At 35.4% G+C, this 16,184-nt stretch overlaps 1 non-coding gene across 1 annotated transcript; it reads left to right on the top strand.

The window, feature by feature from the left end:
• The first annotated feature begins 14,897 nt into the window (after window positions 1-14,897).
• Window positions 14,898-14,969, top strand: TRNAN-GUU (transfer RNA asparagine (anticodon GUU)). The gene has a single exon. It is a non-coding gene; the product is annotated as a tRNA-Asn (tRNA).
• Window positions 14,970-16,184: the final 1,215 nt, after the last annotated feature.

The following is a 16,184-nucleotide window of genomic DNA, read 5'->3' as shown; positions in this document are numbered from 1 at the left end:
AGCCACCAGCCACCTTGAGCACACACTTTAATGCCCTGAAATATGATGTTGTCGCATAAACTTTCAGAACGGCTTAATGCCTCAAGTGTAATAACGCTTTACGGCCACGGGTTATGACCGGTAAATAAAATGCAATCATTTAAACATTGTCGCCTTCGGAAATTTATTCGCTTAAATTAAAAATCTTCAGGCTGTATTGCGCATTAATAATTTGTACACTGTGTTTGGAAACATCGATATCTGCAAATAATTTTAAGCTTATTTAAGAACCATAAAAATTCACAATAAAAACAAATCAGATATATTAAGTAGCGTCACAAATATTTCATAAAAACAAACTATGGTATAGTATGTATACATAGCATAATAAGGTTTCAGGTTTTTATAAAAACATACTATTGTATAGTATGTGTACATACACTGCACATACTATAATAAGGTTTCAGGTTTTCATAAAAACATGTTATGTAGGCTATAGTATGTATATTCAATACTATGTTTTTTTTATGAAACCCCAAGGAAGGTTTACGCTGACCGAAACCAGTTGGTTTATATATTCAATTGAGTAGTTTATAAACAAATTTATTTTATTATAAATATAATTATGTAACAACAAAGATAGAAGCCATTTTTAATAGCATAGTAATTCATATACAAGTATACTGGATATTGTATGATTAGGATAAGAAGTCTGTTTTCAATTTTCAATTTCAAAGTATAGTCAATGCGTACATTATTTGAATCTATTTGATATACAATCTATTTGACATAATAAGGAAGTTGAGTGAAAAATATTTTGACTTATAAAAAATATGTTCATGTAGATCAAAAAATATCGATTCTAAATATATAAATATATTTCTATATTATTATTCTTACAATTAGTTAAACGTTCTTGAAAAAGCATTCAATAGCAATATACTGTATACGCTCCAAGATTGGTCGAAAGAATTCTGTCGTCACATGTGTCGTGACTTGTACGTACAACGGAACACCTATGGTGCATCTCTTTCTATTACATGAGAGATGGTCGATTTAGATGAGAGAGGTGTATAGGCCAAAGGTTTATTTGGGTTTGTCAAATATATGTACGTATTTGTTATTATTATTATATGAAATGGATTTCTAAAGATACATATTCGTATAGTGCTTTATAATAATATGTTGTTTATTGCATAACTTAGATGTTTTTATTATTATACATGTCACAAAGCATGTGATACACTTCAGGCCGCCGGCCGCTCAGAAAAGTCTCACAGTGAACTGGGCTGTAAACCGTTATTTTACTTTTGGTCTTTACTTTTCTGCGCGGTGGTCCTGAATTCGCGCGGGGAACGTCAACAAGTAGCGACGGCGATACCGTACAAGTACCGTATAGGGCGTGAAAAGCAAATATTCTAACTTAAAATATTAATTTAACTATGAAATCTTAATCAATTTTCTTTTTTTTTTTAATAACATCAATTATAATAGACGGTTAACATTGGTAAAAAAATTACTGGAATTCCTTGTTGAAGAATTAATTTTTTTTCCATACATAATGCTTAAGCGACGTGGTTTTCACAGTTCTAATGACGTCACACTACACCCCGCCTGTTACCGCTCGGATTCCGCTCGTTTTGGCGGGCTTAATAAAATTTAAACTTTGAGAATTAATTTAACTATGAAAACAAACTTTAAAAAAAAAAAAAAAAATACCAGTATTTAAGTTTGAATGCGAACATTGATAAAAAAAAATAAAAAAAATGGACTCAACTTCCTTATTCACAATTTCACGTTATAAAATAATATACGTTTCATTACAAAAATGTCATGTAATATTATTAGGTATTATTAATAAATTAATCAGTTTTGTCTAGTTAATGTTTTATACTTGTTAGTTTATATTTAATAAAATACTTCAAATAATAACGGGAGACTTCGTGTTGTTAATATGTATTTAGAAATAAAATTCACCGTCCATACTTTATGATGAACTTTCTTTTAACTGCCAAAAATAGTCTTGATTAAATTCACTTTTATGACCCGAATATATGACTTTGAAACTTTTCAATGCCAATCATAAAGAAAATCTAACTTTGGGCTGTAAATAACAAGGTATATTTTTTTTTTGTTTCATGTTTTATTGCAGGGTCGGTATTTTTTTAATATACTGTTATGGAAGCCAGTTAGTTACTGTGGACGCGCTTGTTTTAAATTTCAAAAACGAAAAACTTTCCCGAAACAAAAATACGGAGGAACTTTTAAAAGTCCGCCAATGAAGGAGAAAATTGTTTTATTTAGTATTCCAAATGAAACACTTACCAAAACCAATTAAAAACAAGATCTACACTATTATCGGAAAAAAACTTTCAAGTCGGAACTTTTGTTCCGGAACTTCGAATGCTTACTTCTGTGCAAAGCTTAACTTTAATGAAAGGAGGTTAGTCCAATAATAAACAACAGCTTTTGTATGAAGAAGTCAGCTTGCAAATGTTTCAAACAACCATTCGATTTAATGATATTTAAATGTGATCAGAATGTAAAGATCAAAGCAATAAATAATAGAAAGCAATAAAGTGTTTTTAATGAATATGAACGCAGATCATATTATTATTTGGATGGAGAAGTCAGCTTGCTTATGTTTAAAATAACCACACTTTTTAATGGTATTTAAATGCGATCAAAATGTAAAGATCAAAGCATTAAATAAGAGAAAGTGTATTCAATGAATATGAACGCAGGTCATATTATTATTTGGATGTAATGTGATCAAATCAATTAATAACAGAACAGTGTATTGAATAAATGTGAACACAGGTCATATTATTATATATTCATGTAAGTTAATGATCAAACAGCATTCTCATGATGCACTCATATCTAATTTAACATATAACATGTAGGTATGGCGTTTTATCCCTAGTGTCCATCTCTGCTGAGAAAGTGCACAATGGTTAGTTTATAAAGATTATATTTAAAACTCTTTACTCTATCATCAATAATAATAATCGGTTAATTGGCATTTTTTATGTGAAACTGCACAAGCGTCCCTACTGATAGTAACTGCTCCCAACTGGAGCCGGTGAGACTATGGCATCCCCAATCGAGGTATGTTATGAGGCTGAAAGTAGTTGGGGAGGAGAAAGAGACGGGGAAGAGGAAGGTGTGGAAGTGCCTTGCTATTTAGATCTGGTCACCAAACACGGCAGTCATTTCAAGCAACTTTTCAATTCTGAATGGTGGACTTACACATTACATACTGAGAGTATCTTCCACTCTGTAACGTACCATAAATGTACTAAGTATTATTTTGAATGAGTAAATTGTGAAATAACACAAATTAATCAAATAAAATTTACATTCGCCCTCCGGGATTTGAACCCGCGGCCTCCAGCAAGCTAGCCGAGAACCTTACCCCTCGACTGCGGAGGCCGCCAATTATGCCGTTTTGTAGAAAATCACCTCACGGGCGCTGTACAAATTTGACTCTACCAACTATGTAAAGAGAGATACAGAACACATTCTAACCTGATAGGTAACTTCAGACAAACACAATATATCAAGATTTAAGAACATCCGATTTCGCAGGCAGAGGATACAATTCCCAAATAACCAAATTTCAGGAAAAAAATCTCCTATTTTTTCTTTGCTTAAAAAGAAAATCATTCCCAAGTAACCAAATGCGACAATTTAGGAAGGAATCTACTGTTTATTTTACTTTAAAATTTTATTTAACAAATACATATACCTATCGAAATGATTTGTAAACGGCCCTATGAAATTGAATTCTTCCTCAGAAAGGGAGCTATATAAATTAAGATTTACCTATTGGGTAGGTATATATTACTTAACGTCGAAAATGTTAATGTATTCAAGGGAATTGGCTCCGGCGCGACGTTCGCTAACATATTCCAAATGGAAATCAGAATCAAATTGAATCAAAACGAAATATGGATATATCCCAAAATCTGCTGAATAAACGATGTCAATTTTATTTGCACATAATTTTCTTACACGAATATGCTTTTAACGGAAAATAATCACCATGCGAGATTTCTGAATATTATAATATATTGAAACGTCAAATAAATGGTGAAGATATCGGTTTGTATCAGAGTTTCCCAAACTTATTTAACTTACTCCGTTTTCAAAGATATTTTTCGTCATCTTTCCACTCCCAACCAGTTATTATTTTTAAATAACTAGCTAAAGTCCCGGGCGTTGCCCGGCCTTTACACAGACTTTTTAGAAATCAGATGTAAACGGCAATTTTTGTCTTAGAAAGTGAATTTTACAATTTATAGTTGACAGATTTTTATGTCATCTTATTGCTTTTGCTCTTGGCCTTCTCATTGCCCTTCAATGTCCAAATATCTCACGGATATATATGTCCATTGATAATTTATAAAGAATCTCCTAAAATTATTGGTAATTCTGGTTAAAAACGGTATTGCAAACGTTTTAACAGGTTTCCTGTTAAATTAAATATAGTTTTATTAAATTACCGATCGTGATGTCAGAACACGTGTTCATGAAAATCCGAAAAATTTTGCATTTCGTAATGATATATTATCAAGGCAAATGAACGTGTGCCACAAAAGGTCTTCTACCTAAAATCACAGCATCTCGAGTCAGTCAAGCTACCGAAGCACGACGATAAATATAAAATGATTACACCTTCAGATAAAATTATTTTTCTTACGCCACATCCAACTGTCAGAATAATAATTACATTTCCTCAGACTTTCATTAAGGTTGAATAAATCCCTTTCCGAAAAATTAATTAATATTTTTCTATTAATCTGACATCTGATGGAAGTGCCCACCCGAAATTTGAACACCTGTCCACGGCCTGATGCGAACACGCAATGTGATGTGATGGCTTAAAGTACTGGAGTTATTTAATTAACAAAGTAGCTCGCATGATAATAGAGCGGGATCAATCTACAAAACCACCCTTAAGTTTGATATACGATCGGCAAAAGCATGAGAAAAATTCTAATTACAAACGAAGCGAGGTTCCATTAATTTGTAAATTATATGGGCCAATGAAGTTTGTTTATTATTTCAATCATAGATGATTAGATCGAGGGAGATGGGTCATTAGCTATCATTACCGTGAAACCGCACGTACAAAGTGTCACCAACAGCGTTCAAACATACTACTGCACTCCGTCTTTTGTTTCTTCCTACACACCCATCTTCTAAATTGATAAATCTGTGCAGTTTGGCCGTAGCTCGACAGTCGGCATGCTTTCATACCAGGCGAACAAACGTTCTCAATAGTCGGCATGCTTTCATGCTAGGGGAACAAACGTTCTCAACAGTCGGCATGCTTTCATGCCAGGGGGACAAACGTTCACAGTTGATGTTGGCTTTATGAGAACGGGTCGTTTCTTCGGACCAACCGGAATCTGTTTTTCTTCCTCCATATAATGCGGGCCTCTTCAAGACCCGCATTAATAAATCTTTTCCTATCGCTCCTAACATAAACCGCCTCACAACGCTGCCCAACCGGGTTAGTCCAGTCAAGTTAAACATGAAAAGGGGGTTGTGCTTGCAAAAGGTCCAGTCATTCTGAATTTTTTTATATGTTGTTAGGACCTAAACCAGTATTAAAAAAAAAATTTTGCAACTTCGAAAGTGCTGTGCGAGCGGCGGTGGACCTAAAAAACCAGGAAATTTTCGGATTTTTTTCAGGTTTTGCTCAATATCTCAGTAAAGGAAGGGTCTGACTGGTGTAGTCAGTACACACACTTTTAAAGTAGACTAAATTTTCTATAATTTGAGACCAAAACAAGCTAAATAAAGCCATTGGTTTTCAAGATACAGTTCTTCAAAAATAGGAAATTTTTTTCCAAAAAGTGAAATTTTTTCGAAACGGTCACTTATTTTGTAAAATAACTTCTAAAATACGCATCCCACGTCAAATATTGTCGTAAATAAAGTTGTTGTAAATTTAACTAGCTTTCATTTAAAACTAGATTAATATCTGTAGACTTAACGGTTCTCTCAAAAATGGCAGATAACCAAAAACAGTCATAAGTGGATTTTGGGTGAAATGGAAATAAACTGTTCTCACGTCTTTTTATGGTTTTATTTATCAAACAGTTAACAGATTTTTGATGAAAAAAAGAAAAGATATTACATCTATCGGGAATTACGTCATCTTTAAACATTGTTTTATATACCTACATACCAAAATGCTTGTACAAACATCATGGTACCTACTATAAGGACAAATTACATGTACACAAAAAATAAAACTAATATAAATCATGTAGGTATTGTGTCTTGGTTGCCAAATCATGTCTTTCTTTTTATCTTACTTGGGAGAGGCGCCCAGTCTGTAGTCGGGTCATCTTCATCGTCCGAGCATTTCAGCTCCACATCCGGGACGTTAATGCAAAATTTGCCACCGCATGACTGACAGAGGACTGAACAGTGGAGCCCAGCCTTTCTACACGAGCAGCTCCCAGAGCATCCTTTATTGCATTTACACGAAACTTTTCGCAAAAGGGCAGGAGGTGCGGGATCCATCGTGGTGGGGATGGGGGTGAGTCCTTGAGAAGACAGCTTCCACCCCCATTCAGTGGGATTCAAGTTGACTCCCCGCCACTTCTGCACTTGGAGGTAGCACCTTGCTGCATGGTGGCCTGCAGCATCTTCCGTCGGTGGCAAACGGGCGAGGTTTATGTTTGTTGAAGTGACAAACGTCTTATACCTCAGAAAATCCAAAGTATCCCTAGCGATGTCACCCCCATATAGAGCCACGAAGCACTTAATGCCTGCTTCACTCACGGCTTGTGGGGTAGAGTCTGGCCGAAGGAAGACCTCCACTTGCTCAGCACGTGGTTCACTCTTGCTCAGAAGTGTGCTGATTTTGGTCTTTCCTTGGCCAAACGGTGCTGAGGTGGTATCGCACCCGGCAAACGCGTGGGTAAATAGTACCGTTCCTGGTAATTGTCGGGAGTCATGGTTGTTGTAGGAGGTCGTAGAGTAGTAACAGCAACCAGCTTCACCCTTCGTGCTCTTCTGAAGATAGACGTTTGTCTCTTCAGCGCCTAAACCATTGAGAAGAACGAGCAGGTTCGCATCTTCTCCCACTATGACGACCCGATCGGCATCTGCTCTTTTTGATAACGCCATCATGACGATCTCTCGATCAGCATATTCTTCGGCAACAGCCACTTCTACTCCCTCCTTCTGAAAGGCGTCACAGAGAAGAGTTATAAGGCGTCTCTTATTGTTTTCATTGCCCAAAACATGCTCTTGAGCAATTTGAATTACTGTGGATTCATCGAAAGTCAATTCGTAGCTGGAATGAGCTGCGTAGCGCCGGATTTGTTCCGCTGTTTTGGTGTTTTTTTTGGTAGCATCTTCGGGGTAGCCGTCAAAAACGATGGAGACGTTCTTCCCAAAGTGGTTTCGGACGTAGGTGGTATAACGCGCCAAAAGTGCTCGAACCGTGCTTTTCCGCTGCCACACGACCTTGTGCAAGAGGTAGCCAACATCCAAAGTGACGTGAGTGCTGGCATCTATCGGCGTGTGGCTGGAAAGAGGAGTGAAGGCAGAGTACAGAGTAGATTTTGTGCCCTTGCGCATCCCTTGTTCATTGAACAGAGACGTCGGGAACGGGGCCAACTCATATTTGAAGTCATCCTATAAATCCTGTTCAGATTTCTTTGCAATACACACTCGCTGAAAAATTGTGAGCGGATCCACAGCCACTCTTCTGTTTTTGTCCGGCAGTTTAACGGTTGAGGTGATCGATGCCAGCGTGGTAACTTTATTTTTCCGTTATATTACTACCTTGTCGTACATTTTCCCCACAATTTTCATTACTCCTTCCGATCCAACTCTCTGGGCTGTGTGGCAATTAATTTCAGGACCTGCCAGTAAACCACTACTGATAGAAATTAAACTGTCAGTTTTGGGAAATGGAGGGTGGAGAGCAAACCAGTTTTTTAGTTTTTCCACATCACTATTATCTCGGATGATTCGAGAAGGTCTCATGTCTACATGCTGCTCTCCAGTATGATATGATAAGCTGCAAAAACTTTCCAGTTCTTCACAAATGTTCAACATAAACACCATTCCTGTTGTCCACCTTGCCAGAACACTTTCGGAGATTCCTCTTCCTTGGGTCAACCCACCGTAGGTTTTCATGGATCGCATCAGCTTCTGCTCAATTGTTAGGTCTGACCACAACCCAGACCAAAACTTGTCAGACCGGCAAATGGTGAAGGATCCTTTTGTGAACATGTCGTATTCACTTTTATCCATCCGATCTTATAGAGCCATCATATCCTGAAGATAGAGGTGCGCGCTCTTAGCATACAAAAAATGTCAAGCTGCGTGGAAAAAAGGGAGCATCTTGTGGACAGTGTACAAATGAAGGTTCCAATCACCAGCACACTCTGCCTGGATGAATAGTTTTATCAAAGTGGTCATACGAAAGTATTGGACCCACAACTGTGATGTTAGACCATTCGCTTTAATTTTCTCCAAGGCACTTTTAAATTTTGCCTTTAGTATTTGGTAGGTATCAATTTCTTCTGCTGATATAGTGAGAGACCTTTCAGTGTCTCGCAGCAATTTTTCAGTCTCGTCTCGCTCCTCAGGAGTTATGTCAACCTCATAAAAACAATGCTGGCCAGTGTGAGGTTTGCCAAAATGTGGGCTCGAACAGCTCGTGAATATGCGTGCCCATTCATATGGGTAACCATGGGTATAGGTACTAATGGGTACTTGAAATTTGAAATATTCGTAATAATATTATAACCCTAGGATAAACTCACGAAGATTAATGGATTTACTTCACATCACAATAAAACCATAAAAAGACGCGAGAACAGTTTATTTGCATTTCACCGAAAACCCACTTATGACTGTTTTTGGTTATCTGCCATTTTTGAGAGAACCGTTTAGTCTACAGATATCAATCTAGTTTCAAATAAAAGCTTATTAAATTTACAACAACTTTATTTCATACAATATTTGACGTGAGATGCGTATTTTAGAAATTATTTTACAAAATAAGTGACCGTTTCGAAAAAATTTCACTTTTTGGAAAAAATTGCCTATTTTTGAAGAAATGTATCTTGAAAACCAATGGCTCTATATAGCTTGTTTTGGTCTTAAATTATAGCAAATTTAGTCTACTTTAAAAGTGTGTTTACTGACTACACCGGTCAAACCCTTCCTTTACTGAGATATTGAGCAAAAACTGAAAAAAATCCGAAAATTTCCTGGTTTTTTAGGTCCACCGCCGCTCGCACAGCACTTTCGAAGTAGCAAAATTTTTTTTTTAATACTGGTTTAGGTCCTAACAACATATAAAAAATTCAGAATGACTGGACCTTTTGCAAGCACGGATGTACATCTTGACTGGACTAGGTTACGATATAGTTCCCCTGTCTTTGCACTCTAATGACAGTGGCGCTCGTGTGAGGTGTCATATTAAAAATATATTTTGGTATTTCATACCGGTGTTGAGGGACGTACATGACTAACGGTGAATATGACAATATTTGAAGTAAAAAATTAAATTTAGTTTTTTTTTGATCAACTTAAAAAATAAAAAATCAGTAGTAATAGGACACGTAGGGTTGGAATACGCATGAAATATAAAAAAATGGTTTGGTTTTGGGACTAAAATGTCGATTACATTTTTACTCCAAATAATGTCAGAAACACTGGATAAAGTAAGTCAAGGGTTCCACAGTGACAATTCAACACACCTTTAAAAAGTGATATAAAGTCATTAAAAGCGAGGAAAAAATATACAAACCTAACCTAACCTATTTAATCATTTTTTGTTTCAATACTTTATATCACTTTTCGAAGGTGTGTTGAATTGTCATTCTGATTAGTTGTCATATCACCACTAGTTATATAAAGTGCAAAATAATATTAAAGGATTTTGTTTTCAAAGTCAAATGGAACCACGCTAACTTGAAACTTAGTTTCAACACAAGTGGGTATATATTCAACAATATTTGGAATGTAGACAATGCATACAGGTGAAATTTTACAACAATATTTTGGCTATAAAAAGTTATAATTTACTCAGCGCTCACAGTTAGCTTAAAAGATAAAGCTAAAGTAAAATTACTATAAACAATCAAACTAACTAAACTACCCACAGAGTACCTAATGATAATATTTACAAAATATACCTACATTTAAGTTGCTTCAAAGTTACGTACGAGTATGTATGTAATTCCTCTTCTGTACCCAAATAACAACAAAGACTACAATATAATATTAAATTCTTTCGGTTATTTTTATTTTATTTTTATATTGATACATTATTTTACAGTATTTCATATCTTAATTCAGTAATGTTGGCCTCACTGGGTTATTTACCCGTGCTGAGGCCCCCATTTTAAAATATACGAATTTTTACATTTAAACAAAAAAACAACATTAAAATAAAGATAAATTTAAACTTAAAATAAAGATTAGAAATTAAAATTTAATTTTCACACTTAAATAAAAATATTAAAAGAGAATGGAAATCGGCATTTATAATGATTTATGTGTTTGTGCGTGTTGAGTGTTTTATATATTTTTTTTGTGTTGCGTGTATATGTTTTATTCTTTTATTATAGAATTTTGGAAATATTGTCTTTTTTGTTCTTTAATCCATATTAGTTAGGTATTGTTGTCTAGGATGCTATTTTGAAGAAGAATTTTAGAAATAATAAAAATTATGAAACCGCACAAAAGACCCAATTGCTCCCAACCGTCTGGAGCCAGTGGCATCCCCAATTGGGGTACGTTGAGCGGCTGAAGGTATTGGGTGAGGAAGGAGGTGGGGAAGAGGAAAGTGGGGAACCATCTAGTTATTCAGATCTGGTCACCAAATACGCTAGAAGCCATTTCAAGCAACGTTTCAGCTCTGAAATGGTGGTCTTACACCAGGGCCATACTGTGAGAATATTCCACTCGTGTCGCAAATATACTGTGTATTATTTCAAATTAATAAATTGTGAAATAACACAGTAATAATAACAATCCGTACGCCGGCATTTGTGCCCGCGACCTCCGGCTTGCTAGTCGAGAGCGTTACCCCTCAACCGCCAAGGCCGTCAATTATTTAAGGTTATAAAAATTAATTAACAAAAATTAAATAAGGTTATAAAAAATCTAGACCCCAATAGGTACAGCCTTTTTTTAAATATGTGAATTTATTTCCGTATTCTTGACCGGACCGGTTTCACCTTGCAATGGGCATTTTCTGACTGGTTAATGGGTTATGCAAGTTTATAAATCTCAAATTTACAATAAAAATCAGTTTAAACATTAGAAATTGTATTAGTTATGAAGCTACCTACTAAAATAATTCTTAATATCCGCGCAGAGAGCTACAGTAAATGGTGAACTAAATTCATTAGGGAAAAATATACATGATTTGGTTGCCCATACCAATGTTCTTCATGTAGCCTTCGACAACTTTAAACAATTTTAAATCCCCGCGCAGAGAGCTACAGTGAATGGTGAACTAAATTCATTAGAGGATCTGTAAACGAATAAAATATACATATATTTGACTGCCCATACCAATGTCATGTAGCCTTCGACAACATTGATGAAATTTAAAATGCCTGATCACCGAGTTGAGGCGTGCGATTGTTTTGTATCTCAATCCGTTAGTTATGATGCGAACCCTTTCAGACAGATGTATGGCGTAAAAATTATTACGGCACACGATAGCTTTTGTTTACGACTCACATTTTTCGGGCATGTTTACCGCGGGTTAAACGCCTGTGTTCGATGGACTTAATAAAACAAACTCGTTATTTTTTGCCTGGGAAAATTTCCTTCCGAAAACTGTTATACAGCGTACCTAGTAACGTGGGTATGTTATTATCCTGTGTATCCCATGTACATGATATTATCGTAACAGATAAGTCATAACATTTAAGTACCTACTGTATTGAATTTAACCCTATCAAGTGCCTATCTATGTGCAACGTGCGTGGCGCAAACAATTAATCTACGAATTTAAAATTTATTTGGACATTATGTAGTATCTACTTACCAATATTTTATCGTCGGGCGATTTCCTAACCGCCTGTAACAAACTATAAAAAACTGGCTTACCTACTAGTTATTGGGCATATTTACATTGAAAGTAGATATTATGATCTCTTTGATGCAAAATTCTTTTGTGATGGGCACTCTGCCCCTTTGGCAGTTCGGCGAGACCTTAGCGTTCGACGCGAACAACACATCTCGAGGAGGTCGTTTCATTTTTCCTCATCAACGTAAAGTATATTTCTTCACGCCATAACCGAAAATCCACCATTCCCGTAAGGAATTCTGGCGAAAAAAGACTAACTGGATATCAATCGGAAGAATTCTGACGTCATCGGAACCCACACCAATAAATAAAACATGTGAACGACAACCGAATTGAAAACATTTGACAATACGCGCCCCGCCACTAACCGTTCGAGTTTAGACCATTTTACTGAATTTAAAAATCCTTAATTGGTTTCGCTACGAAATTGTCACATTACGATTGACGAGTAAACAAAAAACCAAAAACTTCAACATGGTATTTAAATTAGATGATAAAAATACATTTGTTTAATACTGAGATTCTTAATTTTGGTACACATCGCATGAGATGAGAAAAATGATTGCAATTCCTGTTAATAATCGAATCGCGTAGACGAAATTTTAAATAGTGAATGAAAAACACAGAAATATTTTCAATATTTTCAATTTTTTTTAATTTATTTTATCTCAAAGAAAGTTTTAATCTCATATACATATTTAGGAAACTACCTTCGCGATCTTCGTTTGATGCCCAGTAACGAAACTTTCATAGATAACTCACTATTTTAACATTTCTATGTGCGTGGTTGATTTATTTACTTGTTATACCGTAGTTTGTTGACATGATTAATTTCTTTGAGATAACGCACCTACTAACTTAAGGACGGCAGCACAATTCGAGACATGTCTGATCAAATAAGTGTTAAAGTGTTAACATAATTTGCCAGAGTGTAATATATTGCGCTCACGCCTGAGCTCGTATTAAATACAGCTTTAATTAAAGGCACATAGAGGGAACTAGGTACCGTTACCTGCTACCTAGTATGCTCCAGTGTATTATATGTGTGCTCGGAATGTTAAACATTCTGACAAACGGGGAAGTTCTTGCGGTGTTTTAAAGTCTCTGTTCTTAGTTTGTTCCGCGCGGAGGTGTGACTAAATCTGGGTGTCGCTGGTGACTCTAGGAAAAATGCTCATTTTCAAGGGCTCCTGATAATAAATTAAAATTACTTGCTATACAAAACCTAGATGCAATGAATCTAAAAATGAAACAATTTCTGGAAAACGAACTGACATGGCACCGCCAGTGAATATTTTCTGAATAATGGAAAATATATAAAATGTTTTATTTGGTGACCGGATAAATCATCACAATGATCATTCATCACATCTTTAAAAAGTTATATAAATTCATGGAAAGTTATGAAACAAAAACTTTATTAACTGGGTTAAGTTATCATGGAACCGTTTTATTTATATGTATATGATCGGCCATTTTTTTAGCCGCGCCTGGCAACATAGGATTGATAATTTATTACAATTAAATGGATTTTTCAAAGATCCATTTATCGTGGTGGAAAAACATTTTAAAAAATTTAATATAAGTGGGTACAGTGGTCTTATATAAATTACATATCGGTACAAAATATATTTATAATCGCAATCTCACCAAAGAAGAAACTAGTTGTTGTGCTTTGTGAGCGAGTTACACTAATTATAAATAAAATAGAATAACATTATGCAATAGGTAAGTAAGTATTATAAGTAGTAATATGAACAATTGAAACTTCCGGATCATATATATGTGTACGTGTTTATAGGATTCTGTTACAAACTATAAATTTAGCAATTAAGAGAGTAATTAGAAACATCTAAATAAAGTAGAGATGAATATAGACTGATAATAAATATAATGAAAGGGAAAATCGGGCAATTATTTAGTTCCTGACAAGTATAACTTCAGTTTGAGTTTCAGTTTGTTGATTTCTTTTAATTTCTTTATTTCAATCTGAAGGTTATTCAAATACTTTATAACCAAATAGATATTTATAAATAATGTTTAGCATTAGTTTGGTATTAAATTTTGGTATTTTGGTGTTGTATTGATATCTTTTTGATAGGTGGGTTTCAAAATTTTTGATGATATTATCTTTGAAAATTTGGATAACTGCATTTTTCTTGAAGATATCCTCTACTCGAGGCATCCCTAAATCTGCGAATAGCGTTTCTGTTGGATATGTGGAGGGTTTTTTTAGAATTACTTTGATTATTAGCTTCTGGACCACTTTGATCGGGGTTAGAATATTTTTGTATGGCCCCCCGTCTAATAATTCCATATTGAATTAATTACTGAATTAGTGCGTAACAAAAGCACGTGCATTTATGATAACGAAATACGAAAATATTCGGATTTTCGTGTACACTTGTTTCGACATCGTGACAATATATTCACAGCTTACTAAAATTTTATCAGGAAACCTGTAAATTCATTCGTTAAAGGCCTGCAATCCCGTTTTTAATCGTAATTACCAATAATTTGAAGAGATTCTTAATAAATTAGCAATACTCATTTTTTCGTGCACGTATGTATTATATCCCTGCGGGGAAACGGCGTGATGGTTAGTTAAGTTGGTTGATTGTTTTCATAATTCTGAATCTGAGCTGCGCATACCTGTAGGTTATTTGAATTTGTTGTATTAGATAAGGCGCCTTATCACGTCTCGGTCTAATTTAATAACAATATTATCGGTCCGGCAGCGGTAGCGGTAGCGGCAAGTTAGTGGCATTGACATTGGAGCGTGATTAGTGATTAGTGATTACAATCAGCAGCGACTCTTGTGTCTGCCTCCGTGGCGCAATGGCAGCGCGTTCGGCTGTTAACCGAAAGGTTGGTGGTTCGAGCCCACCCGGGGGCGATCTTTTTATACATTTAATTTTTTTAATTTTAATACCCATTTCTCCCAAGGTTTCAAATAAATAAAATTAAACCACGTGAATAAATTTTCTAATTCGTATGAATGACACTACTAACTGTGAGCGGGCGGGCCGAAAGAGGAAGATTTTTTGAAGTGAAACTTCTTTACGCGCGTCATGCAATTTCGAGGACCGGAGTAAAACCGACTCATGACCGAAACGAAAATGCGGGTACCCCCACCACCGATTAAAGTTCATTTGATCTAGTCAAAGTTTTGAAGTAACATATAAATGCTTCTTAGCTCATCCCGACAACTGGCGTTGGTGGTGTAATGGTCAGCATAGTTGCCTTCCAAGCAGTTGATCCGAGTTCGATTCTCGGCCATCGCAAATTATTTTTTTGTTTTTAACGCCTTTTTCATTCAATATCTTATTTTTTAGTAGGTCAGAACATTTTTTAAAAGAAAATAATATTGCAAAATAATAAAAACACTTATCTCACTGTGATAAAACATTACTCCGCTAGAGCGCGCTTTGCGTTATTGTGTTGGATTAAAATTATTATCTAATCCGTATATTATGATAATTGTATTACATTTATTTAATTAATTTATTTATTTTGATAATATGTAATAATTTACAGAAAAAAAAATTAAAACTATCTCCCTCTGATAAAATATCCGTTCGCTAGAGCGCACTACGCGATCTTGTGTGGGATTCTATTTCTGTACATTGTACATTATTTTTAAAAATATATTATATTTTGGGTGTGATGTAGGTAACATTATAAAACATAACAAGCTCTCATATTTTCAGAACCTACATAATATAATCAATTTATGCGGCTTTGCTTACAGTTGGTGCTCAGCGTGGTTGGCTTTCAATCAGTTAAGCGAGGTTCGATTCTCGGCTGTGGCATTTTTGAAGTGAAACCTTGTTGAGGTGGGGGAGCCGCTCACGAACGTTCTCTCTCTTCTCTTCTTTCCTCTCTCTCAGACACCAGCGAACTGCGCCACGCCAAGCATCAGCTGAAACTAGAAGTTTCACTTCTGTCTTGCGTAGGCTTGACACACCCACTTTTTTTTTCCTTAGCTTTGATCGCCCCCAATATCATACACAGTGTCAACGCCCCCAACTACATGCATTAGATTGTCAATCCGTACGGATAATTTATTCGGAAACTAAGAGCCTTATTTATGTAAAACAAATAATTAAAA

Source organism: Hesperophylax consimilis, chromosome 4 (genome assembly GCF_061612785.1).
Source record: "Hesperophylax consimilis isolate HC1 chromosome 4, BYU_Hcon_1.0, whole genome shotgun sequence".
Taxonomy (NCBI): Eukaryota; Metazoa; Arthropoda; class Insecta; order Trichoptera; family Limnephilidae; genus Hesperophylax; species Hesperophylax consimilis.
Note: the sequence above shows the minus strand (reverse complement) of the source record. Positions and strands in the feature narration are given on the sequence as shown.